Raw genomic sequence first — 27,974 nt, forward strand, 5'->3', positions numbered from 1 at the left:
TAAGTAGAGCTAATCAGTTGAGGAATAGATAAAAATTATGGTAAATGAATGTAAAAGAATATCATCATAACTAGAAGAAATGGTAAAGAAATTGTTTCAGAGAAACTTAGAAATAACTAGATGAACATCTGATACCAGCTAAGGTTAGCAGAATCAGTAGTACAATGCATACACTAACAATGGACATTGTTAACTATATTGTTAACAACTCTTAACTCTCCTTTCTTCCCTCCAACCTAAGACTGAGTTAGTTCCTTGGTCTCCTTTTCTGGAGACTACCTCCCCTTTCTAGCTTCCCGTTATGTGCTACATTTTTGCATTAGAATATAAACATTTTGCTAATGTGCTTTCTTATATTTGTACCTTCAATGCTCTTAGGACAATACAATACATACTTAATGAATATGTTATCTATATTTCTGGGTGTTTTATTCATTTTGAAAAATAATTTTCCTTCCCTTCACTGTCACTTTTACCATATTCTTCCCAATTGTTCAACCTTTGCTCCAGGGAGAATGTACAAGCTACTTTTAAATCGCCATGGTTAAGCAACATTTTTTTAAAAATCGATTCTATAGGGGCGGCTTGGTGGCACAGTGGATAGAGCACCAGCCCTGGAGTCAGGAGTATCTGAGTTTAAATCCAGCCTAATTATCTAGCTGTGTGGCCTTGGGCAAGTCACTTAACCCCATTTGCCTTGCAAAATCCTAAAAAAAAAAAAAGAAAAAAATCGATTCTATGTTGAGCTACCCAACTACTTATTTTTCTCCAAATATCCAGGTTGACAATTGCACCTGTACTGTGGCATATTGGAAAGCAACTATGATAACTGGTGAAAGCTAAGACTATAGAATGGATTCTTTATATCAAGTATTATTCTTTAAACATGCTGCCATGGATTGTGACTATCATGACTCAAATTCAAACTTTAGCTCTATATATCTTCCCCTCCCCTTCTGGTTTTAAAAATCCTTTCTTTTTCATCTGGTATATTTTTCATGCATACAAATAATTTCATGCTAACAAGTAGAGAGAACTTTAAGGAAACAGAAATAATACATGAATAAAATGATTATTTGACCAGTAAAACATTGATACTTTGTACCCTCATACATAATAAATACAAATTTTGTATAAAACAAAAGTAAAACAGAAGCCTTCAAGTTTCAAATCACAAAACAAAAATGTTTGTGAGTGGGGAAATCACTTCAGAATATTGTATATCTTTTGTGGGAAAAGTTAAACCTCCATATTTCATTTCCCATTCTGGGCAACATTCATGAGTAAATGTAATTGAAATTACTACTATCTCAAGTCAAGCCTTTTCAAAATCCTTCCCATAAAATATGAGAATATTTGACCTGTTATGAGTAGGACAATTCACTATATTCTCTTTTTAATCTGTCTTGAAAATAGAGATGGATTTTTGACATGTGCTCCAGCCTCTATTGCTTTCTCCCTTAATGAAATCAATCCTACAAATAGGTTTTGAACACAGGCATGCAAGGTTTACACATAGGACTGCTGCCTGGAAAATCTAATAATCATTTACTATCAGAACAAATTTTTCTCATATTCAACCAATTTAAAACAGAGGAAACTGCAGTTAAGTAACTATTTATGATCACAAAGCTATTAAGTATCTAGGACCATATTTGAACTTAAATTTTCTAGGCACCAGGTCCAAAGTTCTATTCACTCTGCCTCTAGAGAAATGAAAATTAAAACAACTCTGAGGTTCTGTCTTGAGATAAAGAATAATAACAACAGTGATTAAGTTTTAAAAAGCTATGTTATGCTATTTCATGAACATAAATAAATATAAAGGTAAATTGGGAGGTGGGGTTCAGGTGCAGAGAGGAAAGATTCCTTGGAGAAAGTATTGCTTTTTTTTTAAAAAAAACCATCTCCAATTTCTTTAATAGAACCTTATGACATAGTTTCAAGTTCCTTCAAGTTTTCAGGCACTTTTCCCTTCTATATTCATTTCAAATCCATTAAAATTTATGCTTATGGTATGAAAGCAAAATACAATTGGGAACAATGGAGGTTTGGAGACATTATCAGTGCTATTTATGTGCTACTAAAGTAGTTTAAGATCCTTTTAACTTTTTAAAATGTCTCATTATACTTTTCAAGCATCCAGAAGTATCTGGCACATATTAGGTATTTATTCAACATATATTGGTTGCGGGGGTTTATGAAAAGAATGAGTTAAAAGGCATTAATAATAATAGCTAACATTTATTTAGTTTTAAAGATTAGCCAAGTACCTTACATACATTTTCTCATTTGATCCTGTTAGTCAGCTAACATTATTATTTCCATTTACAAAGGATGACTGAGAAGGATGACTTGCCCAGGGTCACAAAGTTAGTGACTGGAAAAGGATCTGAATTCAGGTCTTTAGCCACTCCATGCAAAAGAACATTTACCACTATATAGCATATGCTAATACAATGATTTAAGTAATTACCCAGATCAAGACCCATCATAGCTTCAAGTAGTCTAGTCAAGTTTATTTTGAGAATTTCTTTCCAAGCAAACAGTAATAATCTAACAATTCTACAAAGCTTTCAAATCACTAATTGTGCAACTATAAGTGAGAAGACTATTTTCAGAAAAAAAAAAAAAACAGTTCAAACATCTCCACAAATTCACATCTAATGATCATGGAAACATCTATCTGATATATATCACATTAAATAAAGATAGGGAACAAATTATAAGAAGAATTCACATTATTAATCTGATGAACACTGTTAACTTCTAAGTTTCTCTTTCATACTGGAAATCTTGCTACAATCCAAGAATTATGATGTTAAGTCCATTAAAATTGGAGACTGAAAGGAAATTTGCTGGTCTGTATTAAAGAAAAAATCTTTAAGAATTCATGAATATTTTCTTTTTAAAAGAGACACCAACAAGATTATTCTAATTTTTCAAAACTTTTCTAAAGATGCTTTTAAAAATATATCCTTTTTCCTCTTTCATTATTGCTAACAATATAGTAACATCCTCTGACCCTGAATATTCAAGAAGTGGCAGCATTTTGTTGAAGGATTCAGTTAATATGACTTAAAACTCATTTGGGGCTTACTGTTACCAAAATTTTAAAAAAAATTAGCACCACGGGAATGGGGAGGAAGGGTGGGCAATGGAATAAGGATCTGCTAGGCACCTAGCATATGCCAGGAAATGTGCTTAATTAAGCACATTAAAATTATCTCATTTGATCCTTACAACAACCATGGGAGGTAGGTGCTATCATAATCCACATTTTACACTGAATAAATTGAGACAGGGGTGGCAGGGTGGCTGGGTGGCAAAGCTGGATAGAGCACCAGCCCTGGAGTCAGGAGTACCTGAGTTCAAATCCATTCTCAGACACATAATAATTACCTAGCTGTGTGGCCTTGGACAAGCCACTTAACCCTATTTGCTTTGCAAAAACCATAGAAAAAGAAAAAAAAGAAAGAAATTGGGACAGGTTAAGAGGTTAAGTAACTTGCCCAGGGTCACAAAACTTCTAAGTGTCTGTCAGATTTGAACTCTGATCTTCTGGCATTCTTCAGTGATAAATCTCCCCCAAAGCCCAAAAGATGATAGACATCCATCCTCCTCTGTCCTTCTTTATCATTCTTTTTCTAAAACAAGATGCTGCTTTTCTTTTCACTTGGAAATGGAGGTTGGGGGGAGCTGAAATTCACTAATATTTGAATTTGAGGTTTTAAATAAGTTTTATTTAGTCTTTTTTTAACTCAATCTGACAATGTTATCCTATAGTTTAAAAAAAAATCTAGATGGGTTCTTTCCCCAAACCATTAGTGATTTTTTTCAAAATCAAAATTTCTATCTGATAACACAAGATTCTAAGCTTTATAAAGTCTTAGTAATTGTTACTAACAGGTCAAATCTTGCCATTAATTGAGATTCCTAGCTAGCTACTTAAATTCCTTAGTCAAGTGACTTCTCACTGTTATTTGCCTAATAGTATCTCTTTATAAATCAATTTATAATAGATATCAAAGTGCTTCAAAAAATTATCTCGTTTTATTCTGACATAGGCTGTCAATGTGGGTTCAGTAGATAATGGTTTTACTTTAAAGTTGAGGATATTAAAGTGGAGAAAATAATTGTCTTTCCTAATTTCATACAGCCAGGTTTAGGCATATCAGTATCTAATTCACATCAAATACTCTACTCAGTGTTCTATTTCCTTTGCAGCAATATAATTATTCTTTTCACTCAAAGAAAAAACCTCATCATGGCCAAACCTAGGTAAGAACTAATGGGAACACCAAGTAAGATAGGCAAAGAGAGAAATGAGAAGGTCCAGAACAGAAGGCTGCCCCCCCCCAACCTAGGAGCCTTGGTAGACACCATTGTTTAGTGGGCAAACTCCAATTGAATAATCAGCAAAGGAAACTAAGAAAGAACAGGTTGAGAGTAGTGAACATTAATTTGTAGTGGACTTAATCAGCATGGTTTTGTAGTTTCTACCAGATCAATTCAGCAACATTTGAATAAAATGAAAGGGAGTATGTGTTCAAAATAATGCAGGGTGGGGGGTTAGTAAACTGTGAACAGGAAAAGGAAAAGGGGCAAAGAATTCAAGAATAAAGGCTAGTATATAAGGCTTATCCAAGGGGTGAGATAGGAAAGGGAGAAGAGTGAAGTCAATATATAGGGATGATAATCTAAGAAAAGAAAGATCAGAGGGGTGGAGGTTTGGGGTCATTTAAGGCAAAGGGATTGAGAATAAAAGATTTTGATCAAATAAAGGAATTTTATCTGATTTCCTCCCTGACAGTTTACCACCTATTATTATTTCTGCATGTATCTCTCCTTATAGTTAGGTTTTCTTAGCTATAGGATGGAATTTTCATTATGAAGATTCATTCACTGATGACTGACAATTAGTAGTGTCCCTAATTTCTACTGAAACCTTTACTAAGATCTATTCAACACCACCTTCCTGAAATCCATAAAGATAGTAACAAATAGGGAATTCACTAGATAGAAGGTTTCTTCTAAAAGCATTCTATGATTCAAGTTTAAAAATATTTTATTCAAGGTCACTTACACATCAAAAAAAAATAGCATTAACAAACTGTGTTTTAACATTAGATGGTATTTGTAAATGCCCATAGAATGGATGACCCTAAAGAAGGAACAGAGTTGTAACCACACGTAAACAAATGCATTTCCTTGTTCCATACCCTCCACATCTCTCAAAACTGCCATACAACTAACAAAAGAAAATAACCACTCATCTGTAAAAAACAAGTATCAAAACATTTCTATAAACATGAAGTTCTTATTGGGCAAAATGAATTATTTCAAACTTTTTTTCTTTTTCTATTGACACTAGGATTCCTTCTCAAAGTAGGTAGGGAGGACACACATAACACATAAGTATCTGACATACCACTAGGTGATCATCTAATATCTACTAAACACTCATTAGCTATATGGATTATTATCAACACAGTGGAGAGGGCACTGGACAAGAACTTCAAGTTAAAGTTCAGGCACTGCTAGTTATATGCTCTTAGGAAAGTCAATTAAGGAAACTGAGGCCTACTAAGGTTATCTCTAAAAGGTTACTGGACCAAATGATCTTCTCAGAACTCTTCCAGAATTGGAATTAAAAAATAATTTTTAGTTGTTTAATTCAGGAGGAGGCAATACTGAAACTTTCCACCTAGCTACTAGCCATACTCAGAGTGCTTAATTCTAATATTTATGGCTCATGGAAAAGGCAGTACACAAATGAACTGATTCATATTCTTGTTGCAAGCCATATAAGAATTACTTCAGTTTAAATTGTCTTATTTTCTTTGTAGGGGATTTGGAGTCAAAGGACCTGGATTTCAAATTCAGTTCCATCATTTCCAATTTAGGTGACCTGGTAATCTGCTTAAATGGGTATCAGTTTTCTCATTCTCAAAATGGGGAAGTTGTACAAGATCATCTCTACTGGTCAGTCTTAGTGCAACAGGTTTTTCTGGTAATTTCAACAACTGTTTCCACCATTTCAGCACCAGTAGGATCCCATTTTGGTTTTTCAGCTTATTATTAAATGTGTGTGTCTCTTACATAAAGAAAAGTCTCCTTCTACCACAGAAGTGACCATAGGTTCTTTGTTTTCCCCAAACAATATTTGGCTAACCAGTCAAACCCAATTAGTTTTGATTTTTATTGTTCTTTTGTTTTCCCTAAAATTTTATGTCACTGATTCACCTACACTTTTTATTAGTATGTCCCATTGTCCAGTACTTCCAGTAGTGACAATCACTATTTTTTAATTATCATTACCACTCTGAAGGTACACTGGATGAAGCTCCTGACAGTTTCAAGTACCTGATTCAACTCCTCCCTCAGACTTACTGCCAAAATGATTCTAGGGTATTTCATCTTTCTGAGCCTCAGTTTCCTAATCTTTAAACTAGAGAGAATAAAAGTATACAATGGGGTTGTCATGAGGGTCAAATAAGTCAACAAATTTTATAAAGTGCTAATATAATCCCAATTTTATAGTTGAGGAAACTAAGGCAAAAGAGGCTAAGATTTCCCCTCCCATTCTCATGCCACCATATCTCTATATACCCCTTTATCCTTCTTCTCTCTACCGGCTGTGATTATCAAAGTTTTTAATGACGTCAAACATGGTCTTTCCCAGAGAATATTCAAAGAACCAGGGTGTCTTGCCCCCATTTTACAATTTCACAAATCATTTATCAATTGAACTTATTGACTTTCCCTCCAAGCAGTATGTCATCCTAGCTTCTTATTACTGCCAAAAGTAGCACTAGGCTGTCCCAAATCCTAGGCTCAAAACCTAGGTTATCATTTTTAACTCCACATTATCTCTGACTGTCACATCTATATCCAACCAAGGCATTTCATCATCTCTCAGATGTCACATCTCTCATTCCCTTTTCTTCTGATACTGGCAACACCCTAGTACAGACCCTCATCTCTTCGTGGTTAGACAATTGCAACACACACACACACACACACACACAAACACAGAAACACACACAGATCCTACAGTGACCCTATCACCTCTTGCTGCTCTTCAGTGGTTTCAGTCATGTCTGACTCTTCTTGACCTCTTTTGGGGTTTTCTTGGCAGACACTACAGTAGTTTGCCATTTACTTCTCCAGTTCACTTTACAGATGAGGAAACTGAGCCAAAAAGGATTAAGTGACTTGCCCAGGGTTCCACAGCTAGTAAAGCAGGCCGGATTTGAACTCAAGAAGATGAGCATTCTATCCAGTGAGCCACCTAATTGCCCAATTACCTTTAGGATCAAATATAATATCCTGTTTGACTTTCAAAATCCTTCATAAACTGGCTCCTTTTTGCCTTTTCATTACTATACCTTATACCCTTCCCCACTTTTATGTACTCTTTTATTCAATGCACTGCTATTCCTCAACCAAGAAACTACTTTCACTGGCTATCCCCCTTGCCTATAATTCTCTCTCTCTCTCTTCATTTCAATCTCCTGGCTTCCTTCAAGTAACATTCTATGGAAGCCTTTCCTGATCACTTTTAATTCTAGTGTCTTCCCTTTCCAATTTATACCTTTTAAAGCCTGTTTGCACACAGTTGCATGCATGTTGTCTCCCCTGTGAACTTCTCTGAGGCAGACTGCATTGCCTTTCTTTCTATTTCCAGAGTTTACTACCATGCTTGGGGGCTGACTGCCTGACATCCCCACAGCCCACAAACATGTCTATGAGTCTGCTGCAACCTTGATCTGACCATCCCCACTAGTTATAGTCCTATAACTATCCTCTCTATCATAACTAAACTCCTTGAGAAAATCATTTCCAATAGGTACCAGCATTCCTTTCCTCTCACTCTTTTAAACCTTTCTTAGTTTGGTTTACAAATTTGTCATCAATTTAACCTGCTCTCTCAAAAGTTACTAATGATATCTTAACTGTTAAATCTAAAGGACTTTTTTTTCTCAATCTTGATCCTTCTTGATCTCTATGAGTCCCCTTTTCAATTTCTCTCCTGGTTGTTTACTTTTATCTGTTTGACCATTCCTTGGTCTCCTATTCTTCATCCAAGGTTTTAATTCTGGACTTCCTAGGCCCTCTTCTCTATACTCTCTAACATGAAAAAGATTTCCAGATTTATATATCTAGCCCTAGTTTCTCTGCTGATTTACAGGTCACAAATCTACAACATCTCAAAAAGAATGTATAAGGTCAGTATAAATTCAACAAAATCAAAATGAAACTCATCTTTCTCCTCATAACCTCATTTCAAACTTCCCTATTGTTAAAGGTCTTCCCAGACTCCCAGGCCCACAAACTCAGTGTCATTTTCAATTCCTTACAATTACCTTACATATTCTTCTACTCTCATAACATCTTTCATATAGGAGCTAAGTGGTAGAGTGGATACTATTCTAGATATAGAATAAGGATGGCCTGAGTTCAAATACTGCCTGAGAGAGATAATCACTATGTGATACAAGGAAAATCACCTCTCTCAGCCCCAGTAAAATATTAGCATCTATCCCACTGGTGTTGTGAAGAACAAATGATAATTTATGTAAAGCATTTTATAAATCATTTTTATAAAGATTTTATTTTGAGTTTTACAAATTTTTCCCTAATCTTGCTTCTCTCCACCCATCCCCACAGAAGGCAGTCTGTTAGACCTTACATTGTTTCCATGGTATGCACTGATCTAAGCTGAATGTGATGAGAGAGAAATCATATCTTTAAGGAAGAAAAATAAAGTATGAGATAGCAAAATTACATAATAAGATATCAGGTTTTTTCCTAAGTTAAAGGCAATAGTCTTTGGTCTTTGTTTAAACTCCACAATTCTTTCTCTGGATACAACTGGATTCTCCATGGCAAACAGCCCCAAATTATCCCTGATTGTTGCACTGATGGAATGAGCAAGTCCATCAAAGTTGATCATCACCCCCACATGGCTATCGGGGAGAACAATATTTTTCTGCCTCTGCTCATCTTGCTCAACATCAGTTCATGAAAATCCTTCCAGGCTTCCCTGAATTCTCATCCCTCCTTGGTTTCTCATTGAACAAGTGTTCCATCATATACATATACGACAGTCTGTTAAGCCATTCCCAAATTGGAAGGACATTTATTAATTTCCAATTCTTTGCCACTACAAACAGGACTGCAATGAATATTTTTGTACAAGTGATGTTTTACCCTTTTTTCATAATCTCTTCAGGGTATAGACCCAGAAGTGGTATTGCTGGATCAAAGGGTATGCACATTTTTGTTGCCCTTTGGGTATAATTCCAAATTGCTCTCCAGAAAGGTTGGATGAGTTCATAGCTCCACCAACAATGTATTAGTGTCCCAGATTTCATTTTGCAAATCTTAAAACACTATATAGATACTATTATTTTTCCTTCTACCATTATTATTACTGTGACTTCTACTAAGATGATAATTTGGTACTGTTCCATTCTCTTCATTCATACAGTCACAAACTGATTCAGAGTCCCCTCACCCAGACTACTCTATTAGTCTTCTAACTGATCTCCTTGCCCTCTTCTTACACCAATTTTGGCTCTAGTTGCCAGTGTGATTTTTTTTTCTGACTTTATCATCCTCTTGCTACATGAACTCCCAGTGACTGCCAATTTTCCCCAAGATCAAATATAAAGTTATCTGTTTTAACATTTTTTTTTAGATTTTGGCAAGGCAAATGGGGTTAAGTGGCTTACCCAATGCCACACAGCTAACTAATTATTAAGTGTCTGAGACTGGATTGGAACCCAGGTACTCCTGACTCCATGGCCGGTGCTTTATCCACTGTGCCACCTAGCAGCCCCTGTTTTAACATTTCTAAGCAAATTGCAACCTGGTCTTTCTACCTTTCCTGCTTTCCTATACCTTACTTCTGTCCATGTATTCTACTTTCCAGCTAGATTTGCCTAAATGCAGTTCCAAAAAATGAAACTCCAATTCTTCCTTTCATATGTCTGCACTGTTGTCCTCCAGGCAGAGAATTCTCTGTTCCCTCAGTTCTACTTAGATTGCCTTGTTTCTTTTATATATATATATATATATATATATATATATATATATATATATATATATATATAAATTTTTCATTTTAACATTTTATTTGTTTTCCAATTATATACAATAGTAATATGTACCTATCATTTTTGTAAGGTTTTGAATTTTACAATTTTTCCCCCACACTCCCCTCTCCCCCCACACACACAGAAGGCTGTCTGATAGACTCTACATTGTTTCCATGCTATACATTGATGTAAATTGAATGTGTTAGGAGGGTAAACATAAACGCCCTCCCCCCAAGAGGAGGAGAAACCTCAAGAACAGAAAGAAAAAAAATACTGTACTTCAGTCTGTGTTCAGATTTCAATGGTTCTGTCTCTGGGGTGAGTTGCTTTCTTTATCATAAGTCCACCAGGGAGGTTACTTCAATATTTTTCCCACAGTTGCTATTACTAGCTGTACCTACACTCTATTCCTCCCCACTCTTATTTACTCTATTCTCTCTCTCCTTTCTTCCTGGCCCTGTCCAAAAGTGTGTTGAATCTGGGTACCCTCTCCCTCGATCTTCCCTCTCTTCTATCACCTTTTCTCCCCTTCCCTCCCCCCATTCCCCCTTATCCCATCCCTTTCTTCTTATTTTTCTCTAGTGTAAGATGGATTTCCTCACCCTATTAAGAGTGCATGTTATTTCCGCTCTGAGTCATTTCTGATGAGAATGAAGGCTCACTCATTATCCCTTGCCTTCCCCCCCCTCCACTCCATTGAAAAAGCTTTTTCTTGACTCTCATGTGAAATTTCTTAGCAACTACTTCATCTCCTTTTCCTTCCTCGCAGTACTTTCCTTTAACACCCATTGCCTCCATGTTTTTACTATATTATACCATTATATTCCACTCCTTCCTATGTACTGTCTATATATGCTCCTTCTAACAGCTCTCTATGATTCACCAGAGTCCTGTACTTAGAGATCAAACTTTCTGTTCAGCTCCGGTTGTTTCAACAGGAAAATTTGTAAGTCCCCCCTGTTTCACTGAAAATACATCTTTTACCTTGAAAGAGCATGTTCAGTTTTTCTGGGTAGTTTATTCTTGGTTGTAAACCAAGATCTTTTGCCTTCCAGAATATCATGTTTCAATCCCTAAGAGCCCTTAATGTAGATGCTACCAGATCCTGTATAATCCTGTCTATGGAGACTCAGTAATTGAATTGTTTGCTTCTGGCAGCTTTTAGAATTTTCTCTTTAACTTGGGAGTTTTGGAGTTTGGCTATAATATTCCTGGAAATTATTCTTTTGGGATCTCTTTCAGGAGGTGACCAGTGAATTTTCTCGATTTCTATTTTACCCTCTGCTTCTAGGATCTCAGGGCAATTTTGCTGTATTATTTCTTGAAAAATGAAATCTAGGCTCTTTTCCTGGTCATGACTTTCAGGTAGCACAATAATTTTTAAATTATTTCTTCTGGATCTGTTTTCAAGGTTGGTTCTGTTTTTCCATTGAGATATTTCACATTTTCTTCTAATTTTTGGCTTTTTTCGCAGTTTTAGTTCTTCCTGGTTTCTTGCAAAGTCATCAGCTTCCTTTAGTTCCATTTTGCATTTGAGCTTTTTTATCTCCTTTGCCAGCTGGCCAATTCTGCTTTTTAAGGCATTCTTCTCCTCATTTGCCTTTTGTTTTCCTTTTTCCATTAGGCCTAAACTGGTTTTTAACATATTATTTTCCTCAGTATTTTTTTTGTATTTCTTTCACTAAGCTGTTGATTTGGTTTTCATGCATTGCCCTCATTTCTCCTCCCAATTTTTCCTTCACCTCCCTTAATTGCTTTTCAAAGTTTTTTTTTTTTGAGCTCATTCACAATCTGAGCCCATTTTCTATTTCTCTTGGAAGTTTTGGATACAGAAGCTTCAATTTTGTCATCAACCAAGTATGTGTTTTTATCTTCCATGGGACTAAAGTAATCCTATGGTCAGATTCTTCTTTTTCTGTTGTTTACTCATTTCCTCAGCCCAAGACTAATTTACAGCAGTTCCAAGGTGTGGGATTTTGGGGGGGGACACCCCACTGGGACTTTTATTCCTCCAAGGTCTTATGCTCTCTTGCCTGTTATCTGTTATCTTAGTATGGAAGCCCAAACTGCAACCTGGATCTGCATGTAGGCAAATAGTAGAATCCTACCATGAGGGAGAGGAGAGAAATCTCTACAGATTTCCCTTACCACCTCTGGGGGTGCAGGCTGCTTTCTCTCAATTCTTGCTGCAGGTTCTGGGGCTGGTGCTCCTCACTCCACATTCATTCTGGTGTAGCAGTTCTCTCCCCATCCCTTCAAGCTGTTGCCAGTGATCTCTGGACTGGGCTGGGCTGAACTGGGCTGGGCTGGCTGCACTGTGGCCACAGCTTTTTTCCAACCCCGGTCCTAGTGAAACACACCTTTCCCAGAGAACTTCTAAGTTATCTTAGACTGGAAAAATGTATCACTCAGTCTTTCTATGGGTTCTGCCCCTCTATATTTTGGCTAGAGTCATCATTTGTTTTTTGCTTTTTTTTTTGTAGGAAAGAAGTTCCCAGATAATGCTGCCTTCATGCCACCATCTTGGCTCCTGATTGCCTTGTTTCTTGCAAAATTCAGCTCAATGTTCTTATACCCCGAGCTTGCCATAGTGCCTGACAGACAGATTTTGTTGTTGAGTAGTTTCAGTCATTTCTGGGCCTAAGGGGTGGTATGGGGGCTCAGGGCCTCTTGGCCCCAGGGTCAGGGATCTGTTGCACCACTCAGCTACCCTACAGCAGAGTCAGAGTGAAAGGAGAGAGAAAATACAGCACATGGTAGTGGAGAAATACAAAAGGAAGGAGATTCAATCAGCAATGGCAACAGTGGAAAAATATGGAAGTAACTTTTGTGATGGACTTATCGTAAAGAATGTGATCCACTCGCAACAGAGTTGTTGATGTTGGAACAAAGACTGAAGCACAGTTTTTATTATTATTATTATTTTGAGAGGAGGTGCAGGGCAAATGGGGCTGGATGGCCTGCCTGGGTCCGCATAGCAGGGTGATCGTTGGGTGTCTGAGGCCAGATTTGGACCTTGGTGCTCCTGGCTCAAGGGCCAGTTGCTCTATCCGCCACCCCTACTATTACTACTATTTTATTTTATTTTGGGTCTTTTTTTTTCTTTTTTTGGTTTTTGCAGGGCAGTGGGGTTAGGGTAGATTGCATATCACACAGCTGGTTGATTGTTGGGTGTACAGGGCCGGATGTGGGCTGGGGTGCTCCTGGCTCCAGGGCTGGTGCTCCATCCATTGTGCCACCCAGCCATACCTACAATTATTACTATTTTTTTATTTTAATTTTTTTCTCTCCCCTTTACTTTATCACTCAAGTGAGTCTATATTTTTTTGGGGGAGGGGGTATTTTGTTTACTCTTAAACAAGTATATTTTATTACTGCATAAAAAAATTATTTGTACAAAATGAGAATATTAAATATAAAAAAAAGAAGTTAAGATGAGGGTAAGAATAAAGAAAGTAGAGGCACTTAATGTAGATTATCTTTTTTTTAAAGAGGTTATAGCAATGATGCACAGAAGAGATTCAGGATCAGAATAGGGAAATAAAAGGAATAAGTAAGAGTTTTTTTCAACATGGGAGAAGCAGGGATTGTTTGGAACGAATGGAAAATGAACTAGTAGTAGGAAAAGACTGAAAATAAGTGAAAGAATAGGGATGACAAAAGAGGCATGTTGAAGGAGACAGGATAGAAGGAGATTGTTTAAATAGAAGGATTAGTAAAGAGTAAAGCTACTTTATTATGTGAAATAGAAATGAAGATAGAGAGTAACAGAAGACATTTGAGTGATGGGAGATGAATGAACTCAACTTTTTCTGTAAAATAGGTAAATTCTCCCATGAAAGAGTATGGTGAGAGGGAGCCCTAGATAAGATTAGAAGAGGGACAAAAATGTTTGAAGAGTGCTGTGCTTGTGAGATAATAAGGGAGGTATGATAAGATTGCCTGGCAGCAGTGAAGGTCCAGTCAAGATTGTCCATCATAAATCTGTAGTGAATCACAGTGATTATATGATTATTTCCACCTTTGTTTAGCAGGCCCTGTGTAGGAGTAGACTAATCACACACACACACACACACACACACACACACACACACACACACACACACACACACAATGGCATGGTTTATTATACATATATTCCTAAGCATATGCTTTCTCACCAAAAAAACCGTAATCTTCTTCCATTTATTTTTGTCTTTGAACCTCCAGCATCTAGCACACTGCAAGGCACAATTTGACTATTCTATCTTATACCCCTAACTGTTGAGAAGATATTTCCTTATTTCCAAAATTATGATAATGCTCAGATCAGCTCAAAAGATGTAGCTTTCTCTGACACTTATTCAGGGCCATATAGACAAAATGTTAGAGCTGGCACTTAAGTGGGACTTTAGCTTAAGTCCTTTAACTCAAAATTCAATGTTTGAATTCAAAGTATGAAATACTCATATGACATGATTACTGTATTTGCTTTATGAACTTCTCAGTGCTCATTTCTTAATATACATGAAAATCTTAAGGAAATGTCTTTGAAAGTCAAAACTACCTTCCCAAGAATAAAGCAAGAGAAATAAAAAATAATTGTTTTAGTATGTATCAGAATCATATTATCTTTTCCATCATAGAGAAGAATGAAGGAATGAGACTGCTCCTGGTAATAAGGTTTTCATTACAGTCATTTTGCTTGAAAATAAATTCATAGGGGCAGCTAGGTGGCAGAGTGAATAGAGCAACCACACTGGAGTCGGAAGGACCTGGATTCAAATGTGATCTCAGACACTTAATTGCCTAGCTGTGTGACCTTGAGCAAGTCACTTAATCCCATTGCCTTAAATAAATAAAATTTTTTAAACATTAAAATAAACTAAGAATTCATTTCATCACCCATGTTAGTATCCAATGTTGCACTAAAAAAAAAACCCATTCTTGATTCACATATAAATTTTTCTCATGACAACATTAAATTCTCTACTTTTCTTCGTCATTACTGCTAAAAATACCAATAATTATTTGCTGTTTACATCAAGGAATAGTTCTATTTGGAGAACCAAAATTACTGTTTCATTCTATGTTCATTTAAGATCAATAAATTACTCCAAAGTACGTTCCTTTTTTATATGTAAACATACATGATATCTATTGTCTTCTTCCTTGGTTCTCAAAAATTTTATGTAATGGCAGAAATGGAAAAAGTCAAGATTTCTGGGAAAAGAAATTTGGTTTACCAATACTTTTGGGGCTTTACAAGAGAACAATTGGAAGGGAGAGAAGAATAAAAAAAATTTAAGTGAACTGTGGATATATCAGAAATTCATCAAATATAATCAGTATTGTTTAAAATCAAGGATTTACAACTGTGAAAACTTAAGAACACTGATCAAAGCAATGATCAATCGCAATTCTAAATGACTCTTGATAAAACACTTCCTAACAAAGAGATGATAGATTGAGTGAACAAGCTGAGAGATGATTATTTTGGACATGGCCTATGAAAATATTACTTTTCTTTGATCATGCATATTTGTTACAATAATTTTTTTCTTTTAATAGGAGTAGAAAGAAAACAATTTTTTGTAAACTGAAAAAATAAAAAATTTTACCCTAAAATATTTTCAATGTATGTATTATTATTTGATGTCATATTTGATAGCAATTAAGGAATATCATTATTCTATTAAATTGAATATTTTTGTTGTGAAAGGTAGCTTAATCAATCTTTCTTAGTCACTGGATATTTATATCAAATTAACTTACCTCAAATTACCTATTAGCACCTATTAACACTATACCAATTACTGAAATGTCTCCCATTCTACCAAGTAAAAAGCCTAAATCATAAAAAGAGGAGCAAGAGATCAAAGAGGTCTATTAGAATAGCAGGATATAACTAAAATATTTTTTGAAGCAGTAGCAGAGCTTGAGATACTATACTATTTAGACAGAACAGAATGAAAGAAAATGGAACCAAAGATAGAAAGATTTTTTTTAGGAAATTGAAAGCAAAATTAAAAGCCAAAAAAGGAAATATTTTCAACTGAAGTATGCAGTACAAAAATGAAGGCTTTCTAGAAGGATAAAATACAGATGCAAAAAGAAGAAAACAAGATTAAAACTTGAGGCATATGTATGATTTCAATTAATTAGATAACAAGATGGAGTCTATAATAAGATATTTAAAAGGTCAACTATTATTTACCAACTGATCTCAAGGAAACTTTTCTGATCCTTATGAAAAAGAGTTAAGAATATTTTAAATATTTTTTCCTATCAGATAAGCAGAAATGTCTTCACTAATTTTTTCTTTTTTGCTAGACAGAAACCCAGAGATTCAAACTATGCCTTTTAAAAATATATCATATGAGCAAAAACTAAAACTTACTAAACACTGTTTTCTGCATCCTACAAAAACGCACAAGCTCTGACCCAATCCATTTAAACCAAGTGCCTACAGCAACCTTTTCCTCTTTGACCTCTACTCTCCTTTCTGTTACATTCCCCTTTAGAATGTAAGCTCCTTGACAACAGAGGGTATTTCACTTCAAAGATTTGTGTCACTAGGCTTATAAAACATTACTGATACATAATAAGCATTTAATAAATGCTTTATCATTCCTTATTTTATAATAGATACTCCCTGGGATAATGAAAATTCCAATTTAAAACAGCATTGTAATTATATATATAACATTCTCAATAAAAAGATAAGTTTCAATAATGTTATTTAAAATCTACTAATTTTAAATGAGGATAACATGGTGCTTATTTGTAATGAGACCATTCCAAACGTTGAATCTCTAGTACTAGGAGTAATTTAAGAAATATTTATAACAAGAAATGTTGTGGAAAAAATTACGTGTTCATTTTCTTATGTCCGATTGTTAATATAACTATTTTTTCTCAAAAAGTACATAAAATCTATTAATAGATTTAAATTAAAAGCATATTAAAGTTCAAAAATTATCATAGAAAATAGATAACAGCTAAGAATGTTTTCTATTTGGGTCTAATATAGCAATATAATTACTCTTACAATGTAATCAAATATTTACGTGGTATTTTACAACTTAAAATTATTTTCATTTCCATTTTTAATGTGTGCTTGGTATAGACAGGAAGACCTGAGTCTCTCTGCTGCTGTCTCTGCTGTAAAGGCATAACTTCTCAAGGCTATAGGAAGCAACTCTCTAAGACATTCAGCTTCACAGGCGCAAGCACAAAATCTGGAGTTTACTGGAGATCAGCTTGTCAGTTGACAAAGACCAATTAATGAATATCCTTTAGGTTCAACAATTAGGGGTTAATTAGGTCCTAATCAGGTCCAATTCTGAATCAAAAAAACAGTACTATGACCTAATACGCCTCTATCTTTGTTTACAAGATTAATATGAATTATGTTCTACCAGTCTAGTAACCAGTCATATGAACTGGTCAGACAATTCTGGAAAATAGTTTTTAGTTCTGTGAGAATTGTACTTTTCATACTCTTTGACTTCAAGAGATGTCACATCTGAGCATAATCAAATGACATTAAAGACAAAAATAAAGGCTCTACATAAACAAAAGTATTTACAGCAGCAGTTTTTGTGGTAGCAAGAAAGTGGATAGAAAATGGGTGACCACTTTAACAACAACATAGGGTAATGAATGATTAACCTTGATGGACTTGCTCATTCCATCAGTGCAATAATCAGGGACAATTTTAGAGGATCTGTGATGCAGAATACTATCTGTATAGAGAGAAAGAGTTGTAGAGTTTAAACAAAGACCAAAGATTATCTTCAATTTTTTTAAAAGTCATCTTATGTATTACAAAATTTTGCTATCTCTAATATTTTCTTTCTTCCTTAAGGATATTATTTTTTTCTCTCAACACAAACAGTTTTGATATATGCATATCATGGAAACAATTGCAAAGACTATCAGATCACCTTCTGTTGGAGGGAAGGGGAAAGGAGGAAAAGGAGGGGAGGGAAATTGTAAAATTCAAAAGCTTGCAAAAAATTATTGGGAGAAACTACATTGTATATGATTGGAAAACAATATATACATAAAAGAAGAAAATGGATGACCAATTGAGGAATGACTGAACAATGGTATATGAATATTGAGCTGCAAGAATTAATAAGGTTCGTTATAATTTGAAAAATGAACAATAGCTTTTGCAATAATAAAACCAATGCTACCAAAATTAGAAGAAAAACAGAAAGCTGTGTAACAATTTTCACAGCTAAAAGTTCTTATGAAAGTCTCATTTCCAAAATATATAGAGAGAATTGAATCAAATTTAAAGTTACAAGTCATTCCCCAACTGATAAGTGGCCAAAGGATATGAACAGGCAATTTTTCAAGAAATTAAAGCTTATATATATATGTATATATATATATACATATATATATATATAAATCATATGAAAAAATGCTCCAAATCATTACTGATTAAAGAAATGCAAATTAAAATACTGTGAGGTATCGCCTCACACCTATAAGATTGGCTAAGATGACAAAAAGGAAAGTTGGAGAGGTTGTGGCAAGATTGGCACATGAACAAAATATTGGTGGAGTTGTGAACTGATTCAGCCATTCTGAAGAGCCACATGAAACTATGCTCAAAGAACAATAAAATTAATTACACCCTTTGATCCAGCAATACCAATACTAGGTCTATATCAAGAAGAAATAATTTTTAAAAAATGGGAAAGTCCCACATGTTCCAAAATATTCATAGCAGTTCTTTTTACAGTAGCAAAGAATTGGAAACTGAGGGGATGTCCATCAACTGGAAAATGGCTGGACACATTATGGTATATGAATGTTATAGAGTATAACTGTTCTATAAGAAACCATGAATGATCAGAGAATTACAGAACAAATTACAGGAACTGATGCTTAACAAAGGGAGGTTCTGACCAACAGAACATTGTATACATTAACAACAACATTGTGAGATGATCAGCCCTGATGGAAGCAGCTCCTCTCAGCAGTTCAGAGAGCTAGGACAAGCCTAGGAAACCTGTTATGGACAATGCCATCCATATCCAGACAAATAAAAAAATAAATAAATAAAACAAAAAAATGAAATAATGTTCACTTTTTAAATTTTTCTCTTATGTTTTTCTTTCCTATACCATGGTTTTCTTTCTTTTCTTTTAGTTCTAATTCCTCATATAGAAAATGACTAGTATGTAAACATGTTAACACAAAGGTACAAGTACAATGTTCACTAGACTGTTTGCTGTTAAGGATAAGGGGGTAGGAAGGGAGGGTGAAAGAAAATTATGTCACTTCTAAATATGCATGTGGATAGATGCTGAAAAACTTTCAAAACATGTAATTAGATTACCCTGGATTAAATATCAATAAGAAAAAAAGAATTAACAAAGATAGTGAATTCAGAGTAACAAGGAAAGATGTACATGAACTAATACAGATTGATGTAAACAGAAGCAGGAAAAGATCTACAATTACTATAAAAATGTAAATGGAAAGAACAACAAAACAAATGTGAATGTTGAATAATGGCTAATTTTTAAAATTATATGATGATGAAGTTGTTTATTTTTCATTCTCAAAGAGAACCATGACACCAGAGGAGTGATGACAAGCACATGAATTGGATCTGAGTGAGGGGAAGCTGTGCTAAGTCACCAGTCTCACTTTCCCATCCAGAGCCATCTGGGGTCAGGACTGGAGATGGTCCTGTATGCTAGACAATCAGGGTTAAATGACTTGCCCAAAGTCACACAGCTAGTAAGTATTAAGTGTCTGAGGCTGGATATGAACTACCATCCTCCTGACTCCAATGTCAGTACTCTATCCACTGTGCTACCTACTTTAAAACCACAAGAAATAACAGAAATGTCCATTATTATTTAACTAAAAAGGTTCAGAGGACTATGACATGGTCAGATGTGGTTGTCTGTTAGTTTTGGGTCAAATGTTACTCAAAGTAAGAGCTAAGTCCCATGTGCTAAGGGGAAATCTGAATAGAATATCAATAAATGACTGAGATATGAAAAGAGAAAGCATCAATTTAAAAAAAAGGAAATAAGGCTAATAGGAAATTACCTATTCCACTGCTTCCCTTTTCTAGATCTTCACTAACATTTTGTAATACCCTCAAGAATTTTGCCAGGAATAGAAGTCAAACTCACCATCCTACTGCTTCCAGAATGCATTCTCTTCCCTTTATTGAGGACTCGGAAAACATATTCCCTTCTCCATTTCTGTGGAACCTCTTTCACTCTTCATTATCTTCCAGAGATCACTGACAGTAGTGGAACAATCATATCTGCCAGCTCTTTCAGTACTCTGGTATTTTGTAGTTCTTCCGTGTCTGCAGACTTAAACTCAACAAGACCTGCTAGATGATCTCTTACTATCACCCTACTTATCTTGTGCTTCAACTCCTTACTGGCCATTTTTGTTCTGTCTTTTCCATTCCAAAGATCTTTCTCCTTGGAAGAGAAAACAGAAGCAAAGTCAAAGTTGAGTTCTTGTGACTTTATTCCATTGAACAATATTTTCCCCATCTACCCTCAGTAATCTGTTTTTTCTTGTCTTACCCCAAAATAACTTAAAAGAAAAACTTTTTTGATGTCCTTAGGGTTTCTAATAGTCTCAATTTATTCTGAGCTTTATCATTCCTGACAATATTCTTCAGGACAATTATGAATTCTGCATTCATAATACATATAAAGTATTTTATAAATAAAAAACTATATAAATCTGATCTATTATTATCCTGTTACCTTTCCCTTGCTTCCATCTTCTCAATGTCTTCTTTAGATCTAAGTTGGTTGCTGAGTTCCCTGAACATCCATACAGACTCTTTAGACAATGCCACCGAAATTTCCTCTTCCTCAGAACTGTTTTTTCTTTGTTTCTTCAAGATTCTTGAGAACTTCCCATCCCTCCTGGGTCGACCTCCACTATAGAATTTTAAGTCATAGGATCATATCAATCATCTCTTTGAAACCTTTGATTATAATCTCCAAAAATTTCCCCAAAAAAATTTAGGGTATATCTCAAACATGTCGATTTATTCTCCCATTTTTCTAAGAAACTCTAAATAAGAATAGTTCATCTCCTCTCCCCATTCTAAAGTTCTTATTTCTTCTATTTTGGAACCTTTTTAAGGAAAATCAGATCCATAATATCAACTCCCCTTATTGTTTCTTCACCTTTTGAAGGATAAAATATTAAGCCAAAGCAAAGAAATCATTAACTTTTCTATTTTTTTGGTATAAAGAAAACTCCAAGATATCTGAATAATTGAAATCCTCCACCATGATTAATATCATTATAGATTTATAATCCATCTCCCAAAATCCTAATCTATTTCCTCTTTCTGGCCTAGTAATCTATAGTATACCCCAATACACACACACACACACACACACACACACACACACACACACACACACACACACATCACATCTGAAACCTTTTTTTAAATTGAATTTTTTTTTTTTTACAAACCAAAGAAATTACTTTAGGAAAGAAATCTCCATATGAAAAGGTCTGCTAAATAACTGAAATGTACTGCTCAAAGTTGGTGTATAATGACAGATTACAGGACATCTATGCCACAATGGGCTTGAAAGAGAAATACAACTTGAATGTTAAAGATCATGTCATAAACAAATCAGAAGAGAATCAGATCAGGTACATTTCACAACTATGGTACAGGGGAGGATTCTTAATCAAGCAAAGAAGAGAAGGAAAAACATGACAAAATAAGTAATAATACATGTAACTGTGGGGGGGGGGGGGTTGACCATTCCCCACTCCATTCATAAGTTATTTATGTATCAAGGACAGCTCTTGATTGAAATAAGTATCACCAAGATCTAGATAATTTCTTGAATCATAGTTATTTCAAATTAGGTGTTACAAGAAATTTATTCTGATTGAGTAAGGAATGGGGTAATGACATAAATGACACAGCAACTAGGTGGTACAAGAATGCACAGCCTGGAGTCAGGAAGATTCATCTTTCTGAGTTCAAATCTGGTGTCAAACACTTTTAATACCTGTTAAACCCTGAATAAGTCACTTAACTCTTTCCTCAGATTCTTCATCTGTAAAATGAGTTAGAGAAGGAAAAAGAAAACCATTACAGTATCAAGAAAAATCCAAATGACTTCACAAAGAGTCCAACATGACTGAAATTACTGAATAACACAATGGTAATAAATCCATGAAAATAGTTCAGAACTCCACAGATCTGAGTGACAGCAAAAGAAGCATTCCAGCTAAACCCGAGAAGGAAAAATAGGGAAAAGAAAGAGAAAGAGCAGGGATCTCGCCTCAGCTTTTGTCTGAGACTTTTCCCCTCAGACTAGAGATGGCACTCAGACAGCACCTGCCTAAGATGTCAAGGAGAAAAGCCATACACCATACCTAAGACAAACATCTTGAGGACTCCAGTAAATGGGCTTCCAGAAGCTATGAGTTATTCCTTTTGCCTCATGTGTTTTTTAAACTATTCACTCTCCCTAGGATTTTCTTCATACAAAATTTGTTACAGATTTGAGGAGAATGTTTTATACCAAACTGTTTCTATTATGCCACTATAGTATAAACTACCCTTTTCGAAAAGCTAACAGTTTGGCTGAATGACTATTATCAACTGCTATTTTGGAAGCACACTAGTGGCAGCTCTACATACATATCCCAGGCCCCTCAATGACTATCCCAAGATCCTGAGAAGGATCTAAGAGTTATTTCAGACATAGAAACAGGGATTGAAAAAGCATCCCCAAAGTCGACACATGAAACTGAAAAACATTTACAGAAACAAAATAATTACACTAAAGACAATAAGATCAGATACAACATTTCATAATTATGGTACAGGGGAGGTTTCTTGGTTAGGAAACTATTTGGTTAAGAAAAAAAGTTTCCACGAAATATTTCCAATGATGGTCTAATTAATATCCATGATAAATGAGATTAACACAAATATATGTCACTAAATATCAATGCATATTTCTTCATCTTGGTGAACAAAGTATGAGATTTTTCAAATATTTTGCTGAAATTCAAAAATTTTCAGTGTTCTCATGATCTTACTAGTCTAGGAAGGAAAGAAGAAGAAAGAGAGAATGGGAGGGAGAAAAAGAGGGAGGAAAACTAGGACCTTCCAGGTTAAAAAGTAAAATACTACAAGCAACTAGAAAGAAACTGTCCTAACATCAAAGACCCACAGTCAGAATCACACAATATTACAATATTCAATAACTGTCACTACAAAGGAATAGAGAAATATAATATAGTATTCCAAAAGACAAGCAACATATTTGTTCTTGTTCAATAGTTTTTCAGTTGTATCCAACCCTCTTCATGACCATTATCTTGACTGGTTTGCCATTTCCTCCCCCAGGTCATTTTACAGATGAGGAAACTTGAGGAAAACAAGGTTAAGTGACTTGCCTAGAGTCACATAGCTATCAAGTATCTGAGGACAGATTTGAACTTGGGAAGAAGAGTTTTTCTGAGTGGAGGTCCAGCACTCTATCTACTGAGTCACCTAGATACTCATATATATATATATATATGGCTTACAACTAAGAATAATCTACTAACAAATAGCAGATGGAAAATTCACCATGAAACAGGAGATGTTCAAACATCCTTGATGATAAAAGCACAACTAAGTAGAATCTTCAAATAACACATATGGAAGTCAAGAGATATACATCAAAGACTAAAAAGTGAAGTATTCACATTTGAATGGAGGGTAAAGTGACTGTGAGCAAAAAATGCAAGTCCCCTCAGAATGTTCAAGAGTCATAAAGGAAATCAAATCCAAAAGGCCTGGAAATGGTTTTGTTAACTATTGACTATCTTAAAACAAAAAAAGGAAAGGAAAGGGAAAAGAAATATATTGGGGTATGGGGGAAAGAGGAAGGAGATGGGAAATTATGTCTAATAACTACACAGAAAAAGACAAGTTGACATTTCAGAATTTAATAGTACAAATAGATGAATGGGAAAATAGTTAATGTGATCCAGAATTGTTGCAGGATAAGATATGAAATGGAAGAATATGGTAATTTTGAAGCTTTGTATTATCCAAAGTTGATGAATAATATAAAAGAAAAAGGAAGGTCCTTTTACCATTCTTAAAATTTATACTTTCATTTTTCTTTTTGAGAGCTTTAGAATAACAATGAGTTTGGATTAAAGAAACTAAAAACTGTTGAGAATGCCAACCCAATCAGAAAGTTTTTTTTAAAGGCATTTATAAAGATGGTACTAAAGATGATAAATTGACAAAAGTAGAAAGATACGTTACTAAACACTGCTAGCAGGTAGAAAGAATTCTTCTGTGATTAACAGAAATCTGTTAAAGCATACTTTTCTGGTACCAAGATGGCAACGAGCCAGGAATTCACCTGAACTCTCCCAAATTCCTCTCCAAGCAACTTTAAAGTAATACCTCAAATCAAATTCTGGAGCAGAAGAACCAACAAAAAAGGTCAAAGTGAAACAACATTCCAGCTCAGGACAACAAAGGAAATCATTAAGAAAGATCTGCCCTGAAAGTTGGCATTGAGGCAAAGCTAGCAGCAGGTCTTGGAGGCAACTGCATCAATGGCATCAGAGGCCACAAATGGTAAAGGGATTGAGTAACTGATCAGAGAAAGACTACAGGGACCCTTTGCTGGCACTGAGTTAAATAACCCCCATGAAGCTCTAAGTCATGGGCCCAGGGCAAAGAGGGCAACTCCTTCTTGCAACTGAAGGGGAGTAGAGGCTCTGGTCATATTACTTAAGCTGAGAGAAGTGCCTCATGTCACCAGTCACCCTGATCTTAGTTCCAAGACAGAAAGAAACTCTAGTGTTTATAGCTGCAAGAGAGCAGGGAAGGAGAAAATTTGGAAGTCAAACTTTTAAAAAACAAATGTAAAAGAATTTTTTACATATGATCAAAAAATAAAAAGAATTTTTGCTCTTAAAAATAAATACATCTTCATATTTTAGGAATTACCATTTTCAAAGCATATGCCCTCTATTTTTAGATATAATTCATATGACATTAAATGTTATACTTAATTTGAGAATGGCAATGCTTTTTAAGACAATGTCCAATTCTAATTAAATCTTGTCTTTATAAACTGCTTCCTACCAGTGAAGCACCATTCTAGGTAGTGTGGATATGAAGACCAAATAAAAAATTTTCAAATCAGCCCCTGCCCTCTAACATTACATCTACTACTCAGATACAACAGGCAAGCAAATTTAAAAGAAAATGAGAAGGAAGATTTCACTAAAAACTGAGGCAAATCAAGAAAGAATTTCTGTAGTAATGTTACACGAGCTGTCTTTTTTTTTGGGGGGGGGCTACATTTTCAGTTCTAAACTGTCTTCCTCCCTCAGTCCCCATCCTGCACTACAAAAGGCTACCAGTTGACACAGATTTATAAATGTAAATAGAAATAAAAATTTATGTAAAACATACTATGTTTACTTTTATTTATCAGTTCTTTCTCTGGAGGTGGATATCATCATCCTCCATAGGTACTTTATAGTTGATTTCAGTATGTATTCAGAAAAACTTGGGTGTTCACAATTATTCTTCAAACAATACTGGTGTTTGCTGTATACAATGTTCTCTCAGTTCTATCCCACTTCATTTTTTCACAAATTTGCATATCATTCCTGTTCGAGGGTCATACTAATCTTCTCTGTATTGTTACAATTTTAGTATACATGCTGCTGAAGCAAGCACTATTTCACTTTTCACTATTTCGTGCAACCATTAGCTAAATCTTACAAAGAATTCTAGATGACAGTGAGAATGGAATGCATTCCAGAATAGGTAAAAGTCTGTGCAAAGTCATCAAAGTGGGAAATGGAATGTCAAAGATGGGGGCAAAATAAGCCAGTTTGACTGCAATAGAATATGCAAGAAGGGGAATGATGGGTAATACATCTAGAAAGTAGGCATTCAATATTAATTTATTAAGTGCCTTGCTGTAGGCAAGGATACAAAGAAAGGCAAAAGATAGTCTCTGCCCACAAGAAGTTCACAACTTGGAAGATGGGAGGGAAAGAGAGGAGGGGAATAACAAAAAACTATGTACAACCAAGTTATATACAGGCTAGAGTGGAGATAATCAACAGAGGGAAGACTCTGGCATTAAGAGAGATTGGGAAATGGTTTCTAAAACTGAGATTTTATCCAGGACCTGAAGGAAGCTAGGAAAGCCAGGGAATAGAGATGAGAAAGGAGAACAATCCACAAGGGAGACCTAGTTGGGGTAAAGTCTTCTGTGGGGAACAGAAAAGAAACTATTTTCACTGGATTGCAGAATACTTGGTCCCAGTGGGGAAGGGGCAAGTTTAAATGTAAAAAGACTGGAAAGGTCAGAGGGGATCAGGTTATGAAAGGTTTTGAATGTCAAGAAGAGGATTTTGAATTTGATCCTGAAGGTGTTGGAGAGCCACTGGAGTCTCCTGAGTAGGGAGATGACACGGTCAGAACTGTACTTTAGGAAGACCACTTTAGCAGTTAGAGGGAAGAATGGACTGGAGTGAGGAAAAAGATTTGTGGCAGGCAGCTCTACCATCAGACTACTGTTACAGAGTATCTACTCTGTCAGTTCTATAAAATCTTTAGAATTATCTATTATTCTGAAGAAAAGAAGGAAAAAAAATAGGACGGCTTTTCCAAAAAGTGTTTTACAGAAAACTATATATTCAAAGTACAATTTACTGAAAAATAAAGAAAACATAAGATTATACTGTTTATATTGACCCAAGAGCAAAATGTAGTCAGTTTTTCTGCCTTAAAAACTACCTTCCAACAAGATGTCTCCCATGGGTATGTTAAGATCATTCTAGAACTTTTAAAAATGAAACCAATTAAGCAATTTTATTCAATGACCCTTTGTTTATGTCATGGCCTCTGCCAAAGAGGCCATTACCTGTCTCCTTATATAACTTGAAATAAGTTGTCGAATGTAAAACATCTTTTGGGAATGCTTTGGTTTGCTTTTTTATCATTGTAACATCCTCAACATTTGCTTATAATTCTAAATATTTTAAAGCGATGACAAAATAGCTAAGAGTCCACAGTTCCTGACATCTTCACAAGAAATCCAAAATCCTATTCATGAGTTTTTAATATTACTCTCTTCCTCACTTTCAGATGCTTTTAAGAAGTGTTGCCTCCCTTATGGATTTCTTCTGTGTATTCTTTATCTGGTTCAATTGATCTTCCTATTTTAGTCCTCTAGTGTTTATTTTTAATTTCATTTATCACACTGAAGACTAGACTGAGATATTATAGATCTGTAATAAATGATAATGCATCTGTAATAAATGATAACATATAATTATTTATTATTTATGATTACACATCCTAGACAAAAAGGGAATGAGCAAAGAGGTTAAATGAACTGGTTAGGGTCATACTGCCTGCAATTTCCTAAGATAGGATCAAATCTTTCTTCTATCAATTCCAGCATTCTGTCTATAGATAAACATAACTAAATGTTATGACATAAAATATTGTTTTATTCTACATATTCTTTCCCATTCTTCTTTTAAAATTGCAGTAATTTTCTATGTTCAAAACAAATAATTTTGTGTATGTGTGTATGTATATATGTACTTATATATGTACATAAATGGGTTATGTAACATCAAAATATTAGCTTTTTTAAATGGGAAAACTCAATTGAAAAATTAGTAACAAAATGTCATCTGCTAAAAATAGCAAGCACCAGAAACATTCATTAATTAATTCATTTATTTTTAAAAGAAACTGAATTTGGCATAAAAATTTGATGTAAAAGTGAGCCCTCTAATAAACTCAACCAAAATAAATATTGATTTAGTTTATAATTTTTCTAATGC

At 34.9% G+C, this 27,974-nt stretch overlaps 1 protein-coding gene and 1 non-coding gene across 5 annotated transcripts in view; both read right to left on the bottom strand.

Moving 5' to 3' along the window:
* CDKL5 (cyclin dependent kinase like 5) overlaps positions 1-27,974 on the bottom strand; it is a 250,898-nt gene that overhangs the window by 192,963 nt on the left and 29,961 nt on the right. The window contains exons 2-3 of one of the 4 annotated variants that reach the window (XM_074192327.1): positions 20,855-21,034; positions 20,258-20,560 (exon numbers count right to left, since the gene is read on the bottom strand). The exons of 2 other annotated variants lie outside the window; for them this stretch is intronic. The gene's annotated coding sequence lies outside the window, so the exon portion shown is untranslated. Of the gene's footprint in view, positions 1-20,257; positions 20,561-20,854; positions 27,810-27,974 lie in introns of those variants that run through there. One more of the 4 variants, XM_074192326.1, reaches the window with a different exon arrangement.
* On the bottom strand, positions 25,736-25,842 carry LOC141492379 (U6 spliceosomal RNA). The gene has a single exon (XR_012469866.1). It is a non-coding gene; the product is annotated as a U6 spliceosomal RNA (small nuclear RNA).

The sequence above is a fragment of the Macrotis lagotis genome, chromosome 6 (assembly GCF_037893015.1).
Source record: "Macrotis lagotis isolate mMagLag1 chromosome 6, bilby.v1.9.chrom.fasta, whole genome shotgun sequence".
In the NCBI taxonomy this organism is placed as follows: domain Eukaryota; kingdom Metazoa; phylum Chordata; class Mammalia; order Peramelemorphia; family Peramelidae; genus Macrotis; species Macrotis lagotis.